A 19939-nucleotide genomic window follows, 5' to 3' on the forward strand; every position below is an offset into this window, starting at 1 on the left:
ATAAAACATAACTGTTCTACTAAACTGATCTGTTAAATGTGACTAAGGAACTGACAAAAAAATTATAGAATTATATACAAGAGTTATATTTGCCCTAAAGCCTTAAGACTCAACAAAAGTCACCTGTTGGCTATACTGGAAAAATTTGGGGAGTATTAAATGTTATCTGCTGTATCTAAGTGTTGCCCAGAGAAATCATCCCAGTAGCATCTAAATGTTTAGATTGCTACTCTGGTTTAAATTTGACAATGGGCTAGCCTTCGTAACAGAAATAGTGCAAATAATAAGCTAAATCTTTGAATAACTTATAGGCCTCAATGCTTAGACAAAGTAAAGTACATAAATAAGACCATAAAAACCGAAGCTGGTAAACTCTGCCAGGAAGCAAAGTTTAATTAAACACAGGCCTTGTCACTGGTGTTATTCAAAGAAGCCTCTGTCAATTCTCTACAATTTAGCAGGGACTCCTAAAAGAACTGGAAGAGACTAAATTAAATAGATAAAAACCCTAGAAAGAGTAGCGAGAAAAATTTCCACTTGAGTAATTAACCGTGTTCTGTTTAGTCTTTTGTGTCTGTACATTCTTTCTGAAAAATCAAGGGAATCAAGTCTAGATCCAGGATCAGGACCAGTTCCCCCAAACCAAGGCAGAAAGAACTTTATACCATCTTCCTGACTACACGCACGGCAATGAGGATGGAAAGAATCCTCACCTGAAGTCATCACAGCTGGCTAAATGAGCTTCACTGTCCCTTGGAAAATAAAGGTAACTTTTAAGATGGTCAACATGCCCTGCTCTGCCACATACTGGAAGCTGGCTGGTCAACACACGGCTGAAGCCTGAGGAAACTCTTCAAGGAACTTAATCTTCATTGGACTTTGAACTGAACTTTGGGAAAAGGGGGGAGGAATATCACACAGGGAAAAGTAAAAACTCTTATGTATATTAGCCCACCACGCTGATAAAACTATTAACATCTCCATAAAGCTAAGCAGGCTCTGCAGCTAAGGACAACAGCCTAAAGAACCCAAACTTACTTTGGGAAACTTGCAAGGAACTGAGTCTTGTTCTTTTTTTTTGAGACAGAGCCTCAAGCTGTCGCCCTGGGTAGAGTACCATGGCATCAGGGCTCACAGCAACCTCCAACTCCTGGGCTCAAGCGATTCTCCTGCCTCCGTCTCCCAAGTAGCTGGGACTACAGGCGCCCGCCACAACACCCGGCTATTTTTTTTTTTTTTTGGTTGCAGCCGTCGTTGTTGTTTGGCAGACCCAGGCTGGATTCGAACCCGCCAGTTCAGATGTATGTGGCTGGTGCCTTAGCAGCTTGAGCCATAGCGCCGAGCCCCGAGTCTTGTTCTTAATCGGCATCATTCAACTTACGGAACTCCCCTTACTGGGACTCCTGCCACACCACCCTAGTTCTCTTTGAACTAAGAGTTGGGTACCTCCTGAAGGCCCCAAATGGAGCTTGATTTGCTTGTACTTCCAGAATAACTCTGTGCATAAGCCCTACATTTCTGACTAAAACCTCAGACCTATATGTGTTCTAGTCCATATTATTCCCCAAGTCTACTACTACTCGGGGACATGAACACCTGGACTTCTCTTCCAAGAGCATGCTTATAAAAACCAAACAAGTCGGGTGGCACCTGTGGCTCAAAGGAGTGGGCTGCTGGTCCCATATGCCAGAGGTGGTGGGTTCAAACCCAGCCCTGGCCAAAACTGCAAAAAAAAAAAAAACCAAACAAGTCCCAGGACTTGTACTTATCCCAGCAGTAGTGGGGATAAGTATAGCTGGATCTGCAGCCATAGGAACCACAGCTCTAGTGAAAGGGACAGAGAACTTTAAAATCCTAACGCACCAGATGAACAAAGATTTAAAGAAGTAGAAAGCTCCATAACCCGACTAGAAACATCCTTAGACTCACTAGCTAAGGTGGTCTTACTAAATTGAAGAGGGCTGGATATTCTGTTTCTGAAGCAGGGAAGTCTGTGTGTAGCCCTGGGAGAAACTTACTGCTTTTACACTAATAATTCAGGAGTAATAAGAAATAGCATGTCACTAGAAAGAAAAAGGTTGCAGAAGAAAGCGGAGGCATGAGCCAACCAACAAATTGGTACATTAAAAAAAAAAAAAAAACGTGTAACTGGTCACCTGGACTGACTACACTCCTCTTTGCATTAGCAGGACCCACTGTCCCGCTCCTACTAGGACTAACAGTAGGACCTTGTGTTATTAATGCTCTCACTTCTTATGTCCAGAACAGAAAACAGATAGTGAAGCTCGTAATATTATGAGCACACTATCAACATACCCAGCAAGATGAGGATGGAACAATGATTTGATTCCCCAAAATCAGAACGGGGGAATGAGATGGGTGCCAGCAGCCTCATCACCCCCGTAAGATGGATACTGCCTGCCACCCACTTGCACCAGGGGGCTGCGTAGGACGAAAGATGAAAGGACAAATGAAGAGAACACCGTAATTCTGAAATGATGACAGGCACCATTACTCTTTAAATCGGTCCAGATCGGGCCGGAACAGAACAAGGTTAAGAACTAATGGGCCAAGTACTGTCATGATGAGCGTTAACAAGTTAAGTGCTGTGACAAAAGTTTTACTTATTCGCTAATTGCCAGATCTGCTTGATGTGTTGCCAGATCTGCTTTAGGTGACCTTTATGTTACCTATCTGCTCATCCGTTAAATTACAAAGTTTGCTTCTGCACTTGCTTTTTGCTTCTTTTGCCAACTTTTAGCCCACCTGTTTGTCCCTTTGCCAACTTTCAGACTATAACAACCCCAACTTCAGACCCCTCAATGCTCTCTCAGTCTACTTTAGACTTTGCTGAGACAGCCAGGCGGTTAAAAGATTCTTTCTGAACTCCTAATTTGTGTTAGTGGTCCTTATCTCACCCCATTACACAAGTAAGGCTCATTTTAGGAGGAAAAAAAAAAAACCTATCCCTAGTTCTATACTATATACTGCTAAATCTGCCCTCTTAAACTATGGGTTCCATAAACATGACATCAGTTTTTTGTTCTCAGTAAAGGCACTTACAATATCATACATATCCTGGGTAGGAAACTTAAGACAGTAAATTATGATGTCAACCTGGAAGGTTTAAAATATCACCTCAAGTGCTTATTTGCTGTTTGACTCTGGGGAAGTTACTTAAGCTATCTAAATCTCAGTTTTCTTAGCCACAAAATGAGGATAATATTACCAACTCAAATGAGTTAGTATCTTGCATATCAGTACTAAATACTAGTGCAGTTTCTTCTTCAGGAAAATAACATTAGGGTAAAACTACTCAATAAAATATAATTTCTTTTGAAATAAAAAATAAAACCTTAAAGCTTCACAAATACCAAGAAGGCTGAACCAATAGTTCAATCAGAATTTCAAAAGAAAACAAAGCAGGAAAAGGCTGAAGTCAGCTGAAAAAACAGACTAAAGTCTTTCTTTCCTCTTCCCGTTAAACTCCCCCCCACCCCCCCCTGGCTTAATTTTTACTTTCTAGTAGAGAGGTTTGGGAATTTCCAACAAGCTGGCCAGCTGCCAATTCCAGAAAATAGCAAGGAGAAAACTCCCCTTTCCAGGGGTCCCTCCCCCACGCAACTCCAGGCGCCTGGTCTGACAAGCTTTCTGAGAAGGAACGGGCTCGCTGCAGACTTTCTGGCTCCACAGCCATTGTTTGCTCGGCTGTTCTGCTCCTTATCCAGAGCTTGCATTAACATAAGAATATCGTCTTTTTCCTTAACAAGCAACTCATCCATTCCCTCCCAGATTTCTAACTTCCTCCCCACCAATCTCTTAAACTAATATAACATGTACACATACAACTGAAGCAATAGGACTCATGATTATTTTTATATCAGTGTAGAAAAAGTTTCACCCAAATCTAAACATAAAGGCTTAAGAAAATATTTTGCTTAAAGAGTTGTGCAAGTATGTCTGAGTTAATACACAGAAATCTTACCCAAAAGTCTGCCTTTAGCCCAAGCTGTGAGAAAAATCTGACACCATGAGCCAGGAGCAAAGAGAACCAACCATATAGCTGAATTCTGACCTAAAATGGGAATGGGGAAGTTCCACTTTATAAACTGTCATGTCTTTATCACCTTGAGCCTACCAACTTCATCACCAACCTTGAAATTACATTCTGACTAGATTCTACCTGCCGCCCACGCTCAATTACTTATTCAAAACTAATCAGACATTTAACCTTTGTATTCTACTCAATTGTACCCTTCTCACTCAAAACCTTCACTTTTCTTGTGTTTTGAGATTTTCCCCAACTCAGATATAAATTCTTCAGTACCAGAGAGGCAAGACAAACTAGTATGGAATTATATCATGTATGGTTGATGCATTTTTTTCTTTGTTCTCATCTTTTTTTTTAAAACGAACAGTGTTAACAGGGGCGTAGTGGTTTATGCCTGTAATACTAATTAATCCTAGCACTCTGTGGGATCAAAAAAGAGGTAGGCAGATTGCTTGAGCTTAAAAGCTTGAGACCAGCCTGAGCAAGAGTGAGACTTCCATCTCTACTAAAAAACAGAAGAACTAGCCACTCATTGTGTCTATAGTCAGAGCTACTTGGGAAGCCAAGAAAAGAGGATCTCTTAAGCCCAGGAGTTTAAGGTTGCTTTGAGCTATGATGCCATGGCATTCTAGCCTGGGCAACAGAGACTCGGCCTCTAAATAAATAAATAAAAATAAAATAAAAGAGACAGTATATTGCTGTGTCACCCAGGCTGGAGTGCAGCGACACAATCATAGCTCACTGCAACCTCAAACTGCTGGGCTCAAGCAATTCTCTTGCCTCAACCTCCCAAGTAGCTAGAATTAGAAACATACTTCACCAAGTTTGGCTTTTTTGTTGTTGTTGTTTTTTTTTTGGAGACAGAGTCTCATTTTGTCACCCTTGGTACAATGCTGCAGTGTCATAGCTCACAGCAACCTCAAACTCTTGGGCTCAAGTGATCTTCTTGCCTCAGCCTTCCAAGTAGCTAGGACTATAGGTACCTGTCCCAATGTCTGGCTATTTTTAGAGATGGAGGAGTTTTTAGTGTTTTTTAGTGCTAGGATTACAGGTGTGAGCCACCACAGCAGGCCTAAACCTGGCTAATTTTTAAATTTTATGTAGAGACAGGGTCTCATTATGTTGCCGAGGCTGGTCTCAAACTTCTGGTCCCACCTTGGCCTCCCAAATGGCTAGGATAAGAGGCTTGAGCCACTACATCTGGACATAGTTGATATATTTCTATGTTTTATATTCCTCAGTAATATTAGATACACAAGAAATGCTCCCCAGCTTATGAAGTATCCAAAGAAATAGGAGATAATCTCTTTTTTTTTTTTTAGAGACAGAGTCTCACTTTGTTGCCCTGGGTATGCTGTCACAGCTCACAGCAACCTCCAGCTCTTGGGCTTAGGCAATTCTCTTGCCTCAGCCTCCCAAGTAGCTGGGACTACAGGCACCCGCCACAATGCCAGGCTATTTTTGTTGTTGTTGCAATTTGGCGGGGGCCAGGTTTGAACCCACCACCCTCAGTATATGGGGACTTGTGTCCTACTCACTGATGGTAATCTATTTTTAAAAGACCATCCTTGTACTGCAAACCCCCTAACCTGTTTCACTAAAGCTTTTTAAAGAAACTGCATTAAATTAAAAAAAAAATCTCACAAATAACTAGACCTAGGTAATACTATATACAACAATCTCTGGCATATCTGTGGTCAGAAGGCTAAGTCTACCAGCTGTTAATTTAATAGATCTGGGAGTCATTCTTCTGTTTCTCCTCTGGAATAAGCACAAAAATAGATAAAACGAATCAGTTGTTGCAGAAATGCCTGGAAGGTGAGAGAGTATGGTCACCTCTGTAGGTGCATATTTTATGTACAGGTTGAATGTTCCCTATTGGAAATGCAGCTTCAGAAGTGTCCTCAATTTTAAATGTTTTTTTGGACTTTGGAATATATGCATTTATATGCCTACAGGTTCTGCACCCCAAATCCAAAATGTTCCAGAGAGCACTTCCTTTGAGCATCATGTGGGTGCTCAAAAAGTTTTAGATTTTGGAGCATTTCAGATTTGGGATTTTTAGATTAGGGATGCTCAACCTGTAATGGCAAAATATATCGTCTTTCCTTAATATTTGAATAGAGATAAAATCAATATAATGTAGTAGTATTCAGGGTCTCAGATAAGACTGATGAAAGTCTTTGTGCAGACTAAATGAGAGAATTTCACATATATAATATTAAATGGTAGCTATGTTAGCACACCATAATCTTTGTCATTTTTATAATTTGCAAATTAGTCTTGCATTCATTATCTCACCTATATGACCCTTCTAGTAAATAAAATTATTCTACTTTTACAGAGAAAAGATAAGAAAGATAAAAGTTGTTGTTGAATTTCAGTGTATGTGCTGCTGAAGCGAGCACAATTTGTTGAATTTCAAATAGGTAGCATTTAGGAGAGGACAAATTAAAACTTGTGTCTCCTAATTTAAAATGCAGTGTTTTGTTAAGTGTAACACAAGAAGTTATTTTTTTATTTAGCCACATAAGATTTTATTTCATCTTCAGACCTTTGCAAGGAGAAAGTAAAACTCAGCAAAGTTAAAAATTGCCCAAGTTAACATAACCAATAAGCGGCATGTGTGCTGCTGACAAAGCCCAAATTTCAGTCGTTGCATGAAGAGGAGCCACTAGGAAAGCAATGGGACTAAAATACTGAAACTACAGTATCTATTAGTACACTACTGGTTTCCAGGTAAAAAGTTCACTCTTCTGAGGCAAGAGAATCGCTTAAGCCCAGAAGTTGGAGGTTGCTGTGAGCTGTGTGAGGCCACGGCACTCTACCGAGGGCCATAAAGTGAGACTCTGTCTCTACAAAAAAAAAAAAGTTCACTCTTCTATCTATAGACTCTGCTTTCTAATGCTGGAGCTAGGATACTGCTAACAGTATGTCCTTTACCAGCTGCTCCCTGATGGGTTCTGCCAACCTGGGAACTAAAGGAAGCTGGTGAATGGGAAAGGGATTTTTCTTTTTCCTGATCTGGTTCACTGTTCCCATCAGAGTTGGTTGAACACCACTCTTTGTAATAGGCAGCAGCAGTTGGTTCTGATTCCTAGCTTCCTTCCACATTCCCACTACTGCCAGTTCCTGTAGGCAACATTTTGGACCCAGCAGTACCTCCTCCTCAGGGTCTGAACCCCAGCTCTGAGCTCCTTAGGCAGCAGCAGTAATTGAGCATCCCACCTCTTCCTAAAAATATGCAGGTGACTTTTTGGTTATAGTAACATCTGGAATATGACAGGACACATGGCAACCAGGGACCAATATGGAAAATTCAATGTAATGTGCTGGGACAATTCCTCAAAGTAAAGAGCTGTCTCAACCAAATGCCAATAGTGCCCTCCTTGTTGAGAAATACTGATTCCTGACTAGGATGACGCAACTATCATATTTCATTGTCTAAAGGCCCTTTTGCAGTTCAGCTATTCAAGTGGCAACAGTATTAGGTCTCTAAGAAGAAAAATGATTTTGATCAAACTAATGTCTGAATATAATTTTACCTTTTTTTATCCCACCTGACCACTTTATTTATATATATATATATATATATATTTTGAGGCATAGTCTCACTATGTTACCCTTGGTAGAGTGCCATTGCATCACAGCTCACAGCAACCTCGGCAACCTCTAACTCTTGGGCTTAAGGGATTCTCTTGTCTCAGCCTCCCAAGTAGCTGGGACTACAGGTGCCCACCATAACACCTGGCTATTTTTTTTTGTCGTAGTCGTCATTGTTGTTTGGCAGGCCCAGGCAGGGTTCGAACCCACCAGCCCCTATGTATGTGGCTGGTGCCCAAGCTGCTGAGCTACCTGACCACTCTAAAAAGGAATCATTCTCACTATAGTAACTGTAGTGCTCATACAATGTAATATTTAAAACTCAATCATTTCTACTTTTTTCTCTTTATAATTTTTTTAAAAATTCAAAGTACAAAGATTTTCCCCTAGCTCAGCATATTCTAAGTTTTATGCCACAAAGATGAGTTCAGGGGAGAGTTGGTGTTAGGAGACTGCAGACTGCAGAGACAAAGTCACACTTTCAGACTGAATTTGAATAAAGAAACAGCAGTACCAGAAGCTCCTGGCAGCTATGATGGGCCAGAAGGCAGAGCTAGGAGATGGAAAGAAACCAGCTCTCCTTGGAGATATCAATGAGCCACTCAAGCAACCTTGTCTGAAGCCTGATTTACTTTAGGGACTTTTCGGTTAAGAGCGAATAAATTCCGTTTTTTACATCAGAGTTACTTTTTCTATTACAACCAAAAACATTCTAGCTGATAGAAGGATTAAAAGGTACCCTTAATTCCAAGTTAGATCAGAATAAAATTAGCAATCTGAATAAAGTCAACCATCTTATTGGAAAAGATACATCTTATTGGAAAAGATAATTTAATAACACATTTCAAAGAAAAAATAGGATAGCTCTACAGAAGACAGGAGAGTTGCTAACAAAAATATGAAAAATGTTCATTGTCACTAATTATCAGAGAAATATAAATCAAAACCATCCTGAGATATCATTTAACCCCAGTGAGAATGGCCCATATCATAAAGTCTCAAAGCTGGATAAGCTGGAGTGGATGTGGACAGAAAGGAATACTTTTACACTGCTAGTGGGACTGCAAACTAATACAACCTTTTTAGAAGGAAGGGTGGAAAATCCTGAAATAAATCAAACTAGACCTTTCATTTGATACTAAAATCCCATTAATGGGCATCTACCCAGAAGAAAAAAATTCATTTTATCATAAGGACTTTTGCACTAGACTGTTTACTGCAGTTCAATTTACAACTGCCATATGTGGAAACAACCTAAATGCCCACCAATCCAGGAATTTTTTTTTTTTTTTGAGACAGAGTCTCACTATGTTGCCCTTGGTAGAGTGCCATGGTCACAGCTCACAGCACTCTCACACTCTTGGGCTTAAGCAATTCTCTTTCCCCAGCCTCCCAAGTAGCTGTGACTATAGGCACCCGCCACAACGCCCAGGTATTTTTTGGTTGCAGTTGCCAGTGTTGTTTGGCTGGCTCAGGCCGGGTTCGAACCTGCCACCCTCGGTTATGTGACTGGCACCATAACCACTGGGCTATGAGCATGAAGCCCCAGGAATAGTTTAACAAGCTATGGTATATGTATACCATGAAATACTATTCAATCACTAAAAAAGATGGTGATTTACATCTTTTGTATTAACCTGGATGGAAGTGGAACACATTCTTCTTAGTAAAGCACAAGAATGGAGAAGCAAGAATCCAATGTACTCAATTCTCGTATGAGGACAACTGATCCTAGTACATGGTGGGGTGGTAGAATGGGATGGAGGGGAGAGAGGGAAGGTGGGAAAGGAGTAGGGGAGGTCAAGGTGTGTGACACACCTCTTGGGGGTGGGGACACAATTATAAGAGGGACTTAGCTAACAAATGCAAGCAGAAAAGAAAACAGGCTAGTATAAGAAAGCTAATTACAGTAGAACCACCATAGCTGACCACCTCCTTCCTTAAATTGACCTAATTTTCATACGTCAGACAAGCACCACATGTATGTGTCAGTTCAGTGATGTGGTTCCTTAAGTTGACCATCTCTGTTATGTTGACCAGTTTGTTACAGTCCCTTGGGTGGTCAACTTTCATAGGTTCTACTGTATTTTTAAGACAGCTGAAATTGTATAAAAATTGACTTAATAATGTTATCAGTAGCTACATAATTTATCATTCCTGATCTTTTCTCCCCTCACCCCTCGTATGCTAGACCCTTAGTCCTTCCCACCTCAGCTGACAGCCTCCTTACTCTTCTAGTTTCCCAGGCCTAAAATCTTAAGAGTCATTCTTGACCATTCTTTCCCTCCTTCCTATGTTCCACATACTATCTGTTATAAAACCCACTGATTTTACCTTCAAAACCTATCTGGAATCCACTCACTTCTCACTACTTATGCTCTCTCTGGTCTAAGCCATGAACATCTTTGCATGGATTGGTGAAACAGTCTCCTAACTCGTCCCCTACTTCCACCCTTGCCTACCACCCACTCTCAACACAGTAGCCACAGTAATCCTAAGAAAAAGTAGCTGAAGCCTACAATGGTCAAACAGACCCCATTCACTCCATTCCAGCTGCCCTGGTCTCCTCATTGTTCCTTCAACTTGCAACCAACAGTCCTGCCCCTTTGCATTTGCAGGTCCCTCTGGCTGTAACATTCTTTCTCTGGACATCTGTACTGACTTGCTGTCTTATTCCCTTATATCGGGGATTCTTTAAAACCCTTTTCTTACAGGGTTCCTGCCACTCTATTAAAATCCCATCCCTAGCCCTCCTATTCTCCCTTTCCTGTTATTTATTTTTTCCATTTTAGCATTTGTCATACTGTAATTTGATATAAAATTTATTTTTTATTTTGTTTATTGTCTGCCACTTGTTCTAGAATGTATGCTCCACAAGGGTAGGATGTATTGGTCTGTTTTGTTTATTCTATATTTTATCTGGGTCCTAGAACAGTGCTTGGCAAAATAGTCAGCACTAAATATGTGTCAAGAGAATGACTGAATAGTTGCCACAACAACTTCCTTTTACTTTTACATACAAACCAAACTTTCCCAAAAGAGCGGTGTGGTGGATAAACTATAGCATTTCCTTATCTTAACACAACTGAAATGATACAGAAACCACACCACTTCCTTTTGCTCACTTCCACCTCTGTCAAGATCCAATGAGCAAAAATTTCCAACATTATCATGCATATCCTCAAGTTTGAGATATGAATTAAAAGGTCTTAAGAAAGGCTCGTGTAAGTAAACATCACATCCTAAAATCTAAAATACTACTTATGCCAAACAATGGCCTGGGTTATACTTTTACAGTACCACATAGTTATACCAAGTTAAATGACTGTGGGAATAATCACAGACAAAAAGAAAACATAGGCTTTTCTTTGGTACAAACAATGTGGTCTGACAAAGGAAACTTTAAAACACTATTTAAACTCAACTGCAATCTTTTAGTAAGTAGACACAAGTAAAGGTTCAAAGGTAATATTTATATGTAAATTGTAAGTCTCCAAAATACTCTGAATAACAGCAGAGAGGGTGTTAAAATCAGATCTTTAACAATTCTTCCTTGACAAGCATAACCTAATAACTATAGTACAGGAAGTTGAAACCTTACGAATATGTAGATTTAAGAAAAAACACCCTCAGATTCCTCTCTTCAGCTGTAGGAATGTAAAGCCCAAGAAATCAGAAACCCAGGAAGAGCTTACCCCGAACCCCTTGTAATGAGGGATATACATTTTATTTTCTTTACTATGTGTCACAACATCTCTTCAGGTTAAAATGTATGGGCTTAGGGCGTTTTCATTGAAAAGTTATGTGGCATGAAATGGACTTGTCATTTACATGTCTTTTTTTCCTTTTAGCACCTTTCTTTTAGCTCAGGTGATGTTCTAATTTTTTTCCCTGAGATTTCTAGTTAACACTCATCAACCTATCTTTTATTTTAAAGAAAGGATTGTGACTAACATACAGCATTACTTTGCAGACTATTAAACTTTCCTTAGATATATAAACTTTATCACTTTATGTACGATGCTATAATTTTTTTTCATATCACATAGTGAGACATTTCCCAGATGGATACGTGCAGTCTTGATTCATAGTCATTGTTATATAGTTTTCTGTCTTATGAATATTTTATAGCTATATCTACTCATTCTCCTGTATTAATGGACTGTTTTATTTTATTCTTTTGGGATGTGAGATCGCCCTATTTTGCAGAGGCTGGAGAGCAGTGGCTATTCACAAGAGTAAGCATACTATACTGTAGCCTCAAACTCCTGGCCTCAAGCAATCCTCATACCTCAATCTCCCTCCTAAGACCATAAGTGCATGCCACCATGCCCTGTCCATGTTGGTGCACATTTTAGATAATTTCTATTTTTTTCTTTGGAGACAAGAGTGTCATTTTGTTGCCTTCAGTAGAGTCCCGTGGTGTCATAGTTCACAGCAACCTTAAACTCTTGGGTTCAAGTAATTGATTCTCCTGCCTCAGCCTCCTTAATAGCTGAGACTACAGATGCTCCCCACAACTCCTAGCTATTTTTAGAGACAGGATTTCACTCTTGCTCAGGCCAGTCTTGAACTCCTGAGCTCAAGCAATCTACTCACCTTGGCCTCCCAGAGTGCTAAAATTATAGGCATAAGCCACTGCGCCCAGCCTTGGTTTCTAATATTTTGGTACAAGCAATGCTGCAATTAAAAACTGGTGTTTGTTTTCATGCCAATAGCATGCTGTTTTGTTTGGTGCAGTTTGGTAGCATATTTTTAAGTCAGGTAGTGTGTGATGCCTCCAGTTTTGTCCTTTTCTCTCAGGATAGCTTTGGCTATTTGCAGTCTTTTGTGGTTCCATCTGAATTTTAGGACTTCCCCTCCCCCCCAATTTCTGGGACGATCACTGGTGTTTTTATAGGAATTGTAATGAATCTGCAGATTGCCTTTTTTTGGAGACAGAGCCTCAAGCTATCACCCTGGGTAGAGTGCTGCGGCATCACAGCTCACAGCAACCTCCAACTCCTGGGCTTAAACAATTCTCTTGCCTCAGCCTCCCAAGTATCTGGGACTATGGGTGCCCCCCACAATGCCCAGATATTTTCTGGTTGTAGCTGTTGTTTGGTAGGCCCAGGCTGGATTTGAACCCGCCAGCTCTGGTGTATACAGCTGGGGCCTTAGCTGCTTGAGCTACAGGTGCCGAGACTGTAGATTGCTTTTTTGGTAATTATTGTTACAATATTAATTCTTACAACCATGAACATGGGCGGTATTTCCATTTGTCTGTGTCCTCTTAGATTTCTTTCATCAGTGTTTTACAGTTTTCCTTGTAGAGATCTTTTACTTCCTTGGTTAAAATCATTCCTAGATTTTTCTTTTTTTGTAGCTACTATAAATGGGATTGCTTTTTTTTTTTTCTAACTTAGTATTAATATGAGGGTATGAACAATTAGGTTACAATGTTTGTACATGTGAGGTAAAGTCTTGTTGCAGTTGTGTCCCCTACCTAGGAAGTGTGCCATATACCCTTACATTATGTCTACTAGGTGCAAACACATGGATCCCCCTGTTCTCCCCTCCCCCCAACTTGAATTGAGTTTTTCTCTTGTGTGATTGTATATTAGTTTCATTAGTATTGACTATATTGGATAGTTGCTTTTCCATTTTTGTGATACTTTACTAAGAAGAATGTGCTTCAACTCCATCCATGTTAATACAAAAGGTATAAAGATGCTATCTTTTCTTATGATTAAATAGAATTCCACGGCGTACATATACGACAGTTTGTTAACTATTCATGGGAGCATGGGCACTTGGTTGTTTCCACATCTTGGCGATTGTAAACTGAGCTGCCATAAACAATCTAGTGCAAATGTCCTTATGATAAAATGACTTTTTCTTCTGAGTAAATGCCTAGTAATGAAATTGCAGGATCAAATAGAAAGTCTATTTTGAGTTCTTTGAGGATGCTTCATATTTCTTTCCAAAGAGGCTGCATTAGTTTTCAGTCCCATCAACAAAGTCTAAGTGTGCCCTTCTCTCCAAAGCCACACCAGCATTTGCAGCTTTTGGACTTTGTGATGTGGGTTATCCTCACTGGGTGTATGTAGATGATATCTCAAGATGATTTTGATCTGCATTTCTCTGATGATTAGGGACAAAAAAACATTTTTTCCTATGTTTCTTGGCCATTTGTCTTCTTCAGAAAAGATTCTGTTCATATCTCTTGCCCAATGATACATGGGATTGTTTGCTTTTTTGTTGTTGATTAATTTGAGTTCTCTGTAGATTCTAGTTATCAACTCTTTGTCAGATTTTTTTGCATGAGGCAGAGGCTCACTATGTCACCCTCAGTAGAGCGCTGTGGCATCACAGCTCAGAGCAACCTTCAACTCTTGGGCTCGAGCAATTCTCTTGCCTCAGCCTCCCAAGTAGCTGGGAGTATAGGCACCTGCCACAACACCCGACTATTTTTTGTCGCAGTTGTCATGATTCTTTTAGCTGGTCTGGGCTGGGTTCAAACCTGCCACCCTCAGTGTATGTGGCTGGCACCGTAATCATTGTGCTATGGGCACTGAGCCATGTGCAGAAGCTTTTCAGCTTAATTAATTCCCATTTGTTTATTTTTGTTGTTCTTGTGATTGCCCATGGAGTCTTCTTCGTAAAATCTTTCCCCAGACTGACACCTTGCCCAATTCTGACATCAAGAATTTTTCTCACACTTTCTTCTGGGATTTTTATCATTTTATGTCTTAGACTTCAATTTTTTATCTATAGTAAATCAATTTTTTGTAGTGGTAAAAGATGTAGGTTGAGTGTCAATCTCTTACCTGTGGTTATCCAGTTCTCCCAGCACCATTTATTGAATAGGGAATCTTTTCCCCAGGGTATGCTTCTGTTTGGTTTATCAAAGATCAGATGGCTAGAAGAGGCTGGTTTCATCTCTAGGTTTTCTATTCTGTTCCACAGGTCTATGTGTCTATTTTTGTGTCAATACTAGGCTATTTTGATCACTGTGGACTTGTAACATAACCTAAAGTCTGGTAGAGTGATGCCTCAGGGTTTGTTTTTATTATTAAAAATTGCCTTGGCTATACAGGTGTTTTTCTGGTTCCATATGATAACGAAGAACTGTTTTTTTCCAGTTCTTCAAAGTATGATGTTGGCATTTTATTGGGGATTGCACTGAATTTGCAGATTGCTTTGGTTTGTATAGATATTTTAACAACACCGATTCTTCCCTGCCAAGCTCATGGCACGGTCTTCCATTTGTTAATGTCTTTTGCTATTTCCTTTTCTAGGGTTTCATAATTCTCTTTGTAGAGATCCTTCACCTCCTTTGTTAGGTGTATTTCCAGGTATTTCATTTTCTTTAAAGTTACTATGAAAGGTGTAATGCCCTTGATTTAATTCTCAACTTGACTGCTAATGGTGTGTACAAAGGCTACTGATTTGTGGACATTGATTTTATACCCTGAGACGTTACTGTCTTTTTGTTGTTGTTGTTATTGAGACAAAGTCTCACTATGTCACCCTCGGTAGAGTACCGTGGCATCACAGCTCACAGCAACATCCAACACTAGGGCTTAAGCAGTTCTCTTGCCTTAGCCTCCCAAGTAGCTGGGACTACAGGCACCCACCACTATGCCTGGCTATTTCTTTGTTGTAGTTGTCATTGTTGTTTGGCAGGCTGAGCCAGTTTCGAACCCGCCAGCCCCAGTGTATGTGGCCAGTGCCCTAACCCCTGAGCAACTGGCACCGAGCCATTACTGTATTTCTTAATCACTTCTAGGAGTCTTGTGGTTGAGTCTCTGGAGTTTTCTAAGTATAAGATCACATCATTAGCAAAGAGCATGAGTTTGACCTCCTTTGTCCCCACTTGGATGCCCTTAATATCCTTTTCTTACCTCACAGCACTGGCTAGAACTTCCAGAGTAATAGTGAATAATAGTGAATAATAGTGCTGATAGTGGACATCTTTGGTTCCAGTTCTAAGTGGAAAAGCTTTCAGTTTTACTCCATTCAGTATGACGTTAGCTGTGGGTTTGTCATAGATGGCTTCAATCAGTTAAAGAAATGCCCCATCTGGGCGGTGCCTGTGGCTCAGTGAGCAAGGCACCAGCCCCATATACCGAGGGTGTCGGGTTCATACCCAGCCCCGGCCAAACTGCAACAAAAAAATAGCCGGGCGTTGTGGCGGGTGCCTGTAGTCCCAGCTACCAGGGAGGCTGAGGCAGGAGAATTGCCTAAGCCCAGGAGTTGGAGGTTGCTGTGAGCTGTGTGACGCCACGGCACTCTACCAAGGGCAATAAAGTGAAACTCTGTCTCTACAAAAAAAAAAAAAAAAAAAAGAAAAGAAATGCCCCATCCACGTGTACTTCTCTTACGCATTCTTGTTACAAAAAGATACTGAATTTTGTCAAATGCTTTTTGTTTACCAATTGAGAGGATCATATGGTCTTTGTTTCTACTTTTATTTATGTGGTCAATTACACTTAGGATTTGTGTATGTCAAACCAACTTTGCGTCCCTGAGATAAAGCCTACTTGATTAAGATATGTAATTTTTTAAATGTGTGGCTGTAATATATTAGCTATGATTTTATCGAGTATTTTTATATCAATTTCATTAGCAAAATCTATTTGAAGCAATCCTTGGGATTGCTGTCTTCATTTCCTTTTCTGCCTTTTTTTTGCAGTTTTTAGCCGGGGCCGGGTTTGAACCCACCACCTCTGGTATATGGGGGGGCCGGCACCCTACTCCTTTGAGCCATAGGTGCCACCCCTCTTTTCTGCTATTTCATTATTGGTGTATAGAAATGCTACTGATTTTTTGTTACGTTAATTTTGTATCCTGCAACTTTGCTGAATTCATTCACCACTACAAAACTCTTCTGGTGAAGCCTTGGGGTTTTCTATGTGTACAAGTTTGTCATCTACAGTGGCGCCTGTGGCTCAGTGAGTAGGGTGCCGGCCCCATATGCCGAGGGTGGTGGGTTCAAACCCAGCCCTAGCCAAACTGCAACCAAAAAATAGCTGGGTGTTGTGGCGGGCGCCTGTAGTCCCAGCTGCTTGGGAGGCTGAGGCAAGAGAATCGCGTAAGCCCAAGAGTTAGAGGTTGCTGTGAGCCGTGTGACGCCATGGCACTCTACCCGAGGGCGGTACAGTGAGATTCTGTCTCTACAAAAAAGAAAAAATACAAACAAGTTTGTCATCTACAAACAGGAAAAATTATTTCTTTCTCTTGCCTGACTGCTCTGGCTAGGACTGTCAAACTTCATGTTTGATTTACCACCTTGCAAATCCAAATGCAAAATAGTGATAAGCACAATTTTAAAATACCGAAGTAGGGTGGCATCTGAAGTTCCGTGGGTAGGGTGCCAGTCACATACACTGGAGCTGGAGGGTTCAAAACCAGCCCAGACCTGCTGAAAACAATAACGACACCTGCAACAAAAAAAACAGGTGGGCATTGTGGTGGGCTACAATGTCCCAGCTACTTGGGAGGCTGAGGCAAGAGAACTGCTTAAGCCCAAGAGTCTGAGGTTGCTGTGAGCTGTGATGCCGTGGCACTCTACCCAGGGCAACAGCTTGAGACTCTTGTCTCAAAAAAAACCTGGCCAGGCGTGGTGGCTCACGCCTATGGTCCCAGCACTGTGGAAGGCCGAGGCAGGTGGACTGCCTGAGCGCAGAGGTTCGAGACCAGTATGAGCAGCAGTGAGCCAGAGTAAGACCCCGACTCTACTAACATCAAAAACAGCCGATGCTGTGGTGGGCATCTGTAATCCCAGCTACTGGGGAGGCAACAGGAAAGAAAATGGCCAAAGGAAGAACATTTAAAAAAAAGAAGAAAATGAACAAAAAAAAAAAGTACTTCAACCAAAGAAGAATGAACAAGCAAGCTGAAACTAAAAACAAAAAATAAATTTAAAAAAATAAATTAATGAATAAAAAAATAAAATAAAATACTGAAGGACATAAGAATAAATTTAATAAGTAGAAAGATGCACCTGTTATGTACAGAAAGCCTCAATGTCAGTTATGTCAACCGTTCCTAAATTAATAAAAAACTTGATACTGTAGTCCCAGTAATACTCTTTAACACATTAAGGAAGTTCCCTCCTATTCTTGGTTTGCAGAATGGTTTCATCATGATTAGAGTCAAATTTCCCCAAGTGCTTTTTCTCCATGTAGTAATATGATCACAGGCTTATTCTCCTTCAAGGCATAAATGGATGGATGGATGAATGAATGAAATATTAACTCATATACTAAACTTTCCATATGTCCACAAATTCTTTCATCCTCCTCTCTTCAAGATGTAGATAGTATTCCGTTAGTATGGGCTACATTGAGTGACTTCCTTCTAATAATCAGAATAAAAGAAAAAGCAGCAAGTCTGAGTTCTGACATTAGGTCTTTTTTTTTTCTTTTTGAGACAGAGTCTCACCATGTTGCCCTGGGTATAGTGCCATTGCATCACATCTTATAACAACCTCAAACCCTTGGCCTTAAGTGATTCTCTTGCCTCAGCCTCCCGAGTAGCTGGGACTACAGGTACCCGCCACAACCGGCTATTTTTTTTGTTGTTGTTGCAGTTGTCATTATTGTATAGCTGGCCTGGGCCAGGTTCGAAACCGCCAGCCTCAGTGTATGTGGCTGGCACTATAACCACTGTGCAACGGTGCCTAGGTCTTATTTTTGTTTATCAGGCCCAGACAGTGCTTGTACCTGGCCACCCCTGGTGTGCAGGGCTGGCAGGCTAACCACTGAGCTATGGCAGCCCGACCTTAGGTCTCAAAAGGCATTGCAGTTTCTTCCCTGTTCTCTTCCTTGGATCTTGTTCTGGAGAGAGCCAGATGTCACAGTGTGAGAAACTGAAGCCTCCTGCTAAATAGCCATATGAGTGAGCTGTCTTAGAAATGGATCCTCGGGTGGCACCTGTGGCTCAGTGAGTAGGGTGCCAGCCCCATATACTGAGGGTGGTGGGTTCAAACCTGGTCCCAGCCAAACTGCAACAAAAAATAGCTGGGCATTGTGGCCGGCGCCTGTGGTCCCAGCTACTCGGGAGGCTGAGGCAAGAGAATCGCCTAGCCCAAGAGCTGAAGGTTGCTGTGAGCTGTGACGCCACAGCACTCTACTGAGGGTGACAAAGTGAGACTCTGTCTATTTAAAAAAAAAAGAAGAAGAAGAAGTGGATCCTTTCCAGTCGAGCTTTCGGGTAACTGCAACCTTAGGAGATATCCAGCGCTAGAAGCACACCCAGCTAAGCTGTTACTGAATTCCTGTTACATCAGTAAGTGTTTCAAGTCTTTAACTTATGGACAAACTATTCTTGGATTCCTGAGATAATTTCAATTTGTTATTACTATACAATAAATAATACAAAACATTTTTAAAAAATAAATAATATGGTCTTTGTCCTAATTCCTGGGGGAAAAAAACCTCTAAATCTTTGGAATTTTCTTGATAAAAGGAGTATCTTTACTGTTTATGAGCCTGATGGATCATTCCTGAATCTATACTAACAAGATGACTTAGATTGGGGTTGGTCACCAGATAGACCACCATGTCATTTAGAGGGTTGGGGCCGTGAACCAGCCACACCTCTGCACACTAAGGCTGAATACATGGCCAATTATTCAGTCATGCCTGCATATAAAAACTCTGTACACCATGGTCCAGGTAAGCTTCCTAGTGGGTGAAGTATACTGATGTGCCTGGTGGGTGACATGCCCTGACTGCAGGAAAAGAGGGCACGGAAGCAAATGGAACCCTTCCAGATCTCACCTTGTGTCTCTTTTATTGGCTGGTCCCAATTTGTAACCTTTATAACAAAACCATAATTATGTAATACTGCTTTCTTGAGTTTGAAAAGTTATTTTCATGCGTTATCAAATTCAAAGAGATTCATGGAATACCCAGATTTGTACTTAGTTATTAATCAGAAGCCCATGTGCGTGGGGACCACCAAACTTGTAACTAGTACCTGCAGTGAGCAGCTCTATAGGAGGCTGTGCCCTTCAACTTGTAGAGTCCGATGCAAACTCTGTTGGAATTGTATTATAGTCAGTATTATAGACATAATATATATAATGTTTAAATATACTACTGGGTTGGTTTGCTAAAATTTTATTAGGTTTTACATAAGCAAGACTGACCTATATATTTTTTTCAGATTATTCATGCCTGGTTTTGGTATCAAGGTTTTACTAGTCACATACAGTAAACTGAGAAACTTTATTTTGCTATTCTCTGCAAAAGCCTATGTGGATGTGGACATATCAACTACCTGAATAGTTTGAAA

General features: G+C 40.7%; 1 protein-coding gene across 4 annotated transcripts in view; it reads right to left on the reverse strand.

The window, feature by feature from the left end:
• Positions 1-19939, reverse strand: part of BMPR1A (bone morphogenetic protein receptor type 1A) — a 191765-nt gene that overhangs the window by 79337 nt on the left and 92489 nt on the right. The gene's annotated exons all lie outside the window — the stretch shown is intronic.

Source organism: Nycticebus coucang, chromosome 3, assembly GCF_027406575.1.
Source record: "Nycticebus coucang isolate mNycCou1 chromosome 3, mNycCou1.pri, whole genome shotgun sequence".
Taxonomy (NCBI): Eukaryota; Metazoa; Chordata; class Mammalia; order Primates; family Lorisidae; genus Nycticebus; species Nycticebus coucang.